The sequence below is a fragment of the Monopterus albus genome, unplaced genomic scaffold (assembly GCF_001952655.1).
Source record: "Monopterus albus unplaced genomic scaffold, M_albus_1.0 scaffold66.1, whole genome shotgun sequence".
Lineage (NCBI taxonomy): Eukaryota > Metazoa > Chordata > Actinopteri > Synbranchiformes > Synbranchidae > Monopterus > Monopterus albus.
Window position 1 is genome coordinate 1,960,205 of NW_018127946.1, and position 3,724 is coordinate 1,963,928.

Consider the following 3,724-nt stretch of genomic DNA (forward strand, 5'->3'; position numbering starts at 1 on the left):
CTATATCTTATTATTTGAAAGAAAACTATCTGCTTATGTCACAATTCATATAGTGTATATTGTGAGTAAATTAATTTTGATGCTGTAGCCATGAGAATAAAATATTGTATATGAAATAGCCAAGTTGTTCTGAAATACTTTTATCTAATTGTAAATGTCATTTTATGTCACTGTTACATTGCATCTTGAGTACTAGGTCAAAGGTTAATCATCTTTGGTCATGCAAAATAAAGTAATGAACTACCACAGCACACATTTTACAGGCACTACACATCCCATAAGGGGTGAGAATAAAACAGTAGAATACAGTACCTTGCTGTTTTTAGCCCTAGTTCCTGAAGTACCAACAAATTTCTGTTGAACAACAAAAAATATAAAGTAAAATTTTGATCACTCTGGATCATGAATGTTGCATTATTTTCTTTATGTGTATATAACAGCATTGCCCTACACATGTGCAATAATTACAATGTGTAATAAGTTAAATGCAAAATGTTGAGCTGCTCTTATTGTGACAGAGCATAGTGGTCATTCCTTTTTAAAGCCCTAGACCTCAGTGTTTGGGAAGGCATGAGAGGCATTTCAGGAACTCACTGGTTGTGTTGAGCCTCCTGTGGAGTTTATAGTTGCTGCCCTTGACAGATATAGAGCCGATCTGTCTCTCACTGAGGATGAAGTAGATATCCTGTCTCTGGATTGTTTTGCTGGGATGCCCTCCTTGATCAGCGATGGACTAATTTTATCATCTGCAATAGAAAAAAAAAGTAAATCCAACAACATCCATCCATTATCCATACTGTTTATTCCTTAATAGGGTTGTGGAGGGTCTGCCACTGAGCAAGAGGAGGGGTACACCCTGGACAGGTCATCAATCTATCACAGGGCTTAAATCCAATAAACATATCTAACCAAAATGCAAGTCATTTCTTCAGTGAAACATTAACTGGAGTTTAATACAGTAACCTTGTGATCGTATCCATTTTGCTAGTGTAGATTCAGTGGCACATATGAGTACATGTAGGACTCTGATGTTATTGATTCCCAAAATAAGCAAGGTAGGCTGTCTAGTGTCAGCAGCAACTTTAATGATAACACTGTGTGTGTATTTATAGTGAATCTTATCACTGAAGCTTTAACTTGTGGAAACTGTTTCATCCACAACAGAGTCTACAGTATATGGAATCCTAACAGTGATTTTAAGAAGCTTGGTGGACTGATTTAAATAGCATTTACTGTGCTACAGAGAAAACCTGCAACAAACAGGACAGTTTACAAAGGCTTTGATCCCTGGAGCTGACAGGACAAATTGGCCCACACCGCCTGCCTGCGGCCTAGGACCCTCACCAAACCACATGCCATGAACCAGCACCTGCTAGTTCAGCTGGAGTGACATAGATTATCTGCACATTGTTTGAATGAATGCTCAGCCATCAAACCATCAACACCTGAACAAAGGAATACGGCTGCCTGATGCCATGAAAAACATGGAAATGAACTCGGATTTAATCTGCAGCTGAATTTATAGAACGTGCAGAGTTAAGAAATGGTTCATTCAGAAAATAAAAATTACAGTGTTGTGAACAATATGTAGTTGGAGGTCAACAGCCTGATGTGTTATACAGGCCATCCAGCTGTAACTAGTGGCGCGAGTTGAGTACACCTCCCTTGTTCACACACTAAGCCTTCACAGGACAAAAGGATGGACAAGCAAACTGGCGCCTCTCATTAATCTGGACTTAAATCATTTTCATAGATGGATGAGCAGACAGAATGAGGCAACACAGCACCACACATGTTCTGTCAAAGTCCTCATCCGTTAAACTAGCACACGGTGATAGCTGATGAAATACCGTTTTGTAAAAGCCAACCATCAAAAATGATTCACTGACCTCGGCTGTACCTTTCTCAATGATGGTCACACACTTTGAAAGCAATTTTTAGGAGCTATTCTCCAGGAATAGAGGATCTATTAATGCTACAGTACTGTGAGGGCGTTCTGGGCCGCTGACAGCTGAACTAATGACGGTGCAGTTGGTATTTGTTCTTCACCACTACCACCCTTACAACCAACACCTGTTGAGGATTGTAGCCACATTCACAGACTGTAACGAAGACCAGCATGCCAAAAGGTAGCTCATAGTGGAGGGTCCGCAAACACCATATGAAATGAAAGCCATATTTAATTTTTCCTTTTTGTTTTTATAACCTAGATGCTACTTCCTAATTCACAGCTTTTGAAAGGAAGGTAAATCCTGTTCTGACCTCCCATTCCAGATATTTCTAAGGATGGGGGGGTGGGATGAAAAAAAAAAAAGATAGCCACTTAAGACTTAATGACACTTAAGACATTTCAGTGTCTGATCTTGTTTTGTTCGCTGTGACATCATTCAATGAAATAGGCACAAATAGAGCTACAATCCAAAGCATCTGGATCATCTAATTTTTTCTTTTGTCAATTCTAGAGCTGAAACAACAAATCAAAAAAAGATAATTGTTGTTTTTCAAACACAAACTGTGGAAAGTGTAAAACACACTGGCTTCAGCCTTTTAAATGGCAGGATTTTCTGCTTTTCGTTGTCATATTCTGTATCATTGTCAAGACATTTGAAGACAATGCCTTGGTCAGTTTGGGAATTTTTCTGCTGTTTTTTGACATTTTATCGGGCAATGAATTGATCATTAAAATAATGACAGACTAGTGGCTAGGATTCAGCGCTCTCGCCGCTGTGGCCTGAGTTCGAGCCAGGGTCGCGTCAGGAAGGCCATCCGGCATAAAACACGTGCCAAATTTGAACGTGCAAATCATCAGTGTGACGATTTGCTGTGGCGACCCCTAACGGGAAAAGCCACAAGTGACATTCATTAGAAGACCTAGTAGTTTGTTTAATGCTTTTAAATTCAATAGAATTTATATTTTTGGGTTGCTTAAATAAAATAATTTAAAATAAATGGCATTCACTACACTCCTGGTCATTCCACTTGTCTAACAGATGCAAATCCTACCTGTCTAAATGTACTAATACAAAACAATGTATATTTATGAAATATGTATAGGTCATATAAAGTAAGCTCTGCTATTTGTGTAATAGCTACAAAATTGTTTCAGTTTCTTCCATTTCAATAAGGTTAACACTCATTATATACTCACTAAAGTACCATCCAGCGTTGTTCTCTGTCACTTCGCTGTGTATCTCCGCTGTGTTTGATAGCTTGTGTGATGCGCAACACAGTCTCCTCTGTCCGTGCTAACTGGGACTGATCTCTTTCTGGTCCTGTGACCTCAGTGGCAGCTGATTTTTATCATAGCCTGCTGCCCCAGTAAAAGACCTTGGCTATTTTGGGCTGGTGGGCTGGCAGCTACTTGGCTGAGTCAATCACCCCTCTTACTCACTGAGGAACAGGGACACCCTCCCCCCACATTGCTACATTGTCACCCACTATAACAGGCACTGGGTGGGACCTGCAGTATGTGTGTCAGTGAGTGTTTGGGGTGGGGGGGAAGCAACATAATAAAACACACATACACAGGAATGCACCAAAAGTCCTATTTTGGTAAGGTGCTACAGTGACAAGGCGCCTAAGGAAGCCATTTCATGAGTATTTTACATATATTCTGATGGGCTCTACTAGGAAATCCTAAAAAAAAAAAATTCTAGTGGTTCAAACATAATTTGGGGGTAGAATTATAAACTATTTTCGTAATTTAAAAAAAATAACACACACA

General features: G+C 39.5%; 1 protein-coding gene across 1 annotated transcript in view; it reads right to left on the bottom strand.

The window, feature by feature from the left end:
- The window catches only part of xirp1 (xin actin binding repeat containing 1), a 10,300-nt gene extending 7,074 nt beyond the window's left edge, over positions 1-3,226 (bottom strand). The window contains exons 1-3 of the mRNA XM_020604532.1: positions 3,149-3,226; positions 595-746; positions 313-354 (exon numbers count right to left, since the gene is read on the bottom strand). The gene's annotated coding sequence lies outside the window, so the exon portion shown is untranslated. The remainder of the gene's footprint in view (positions 1-312; positions 355-594; positions 747-3,148) is intronic.
- Between the last annotated feature and the right edge of the window lie 498 nt (positions 3,227-3,724).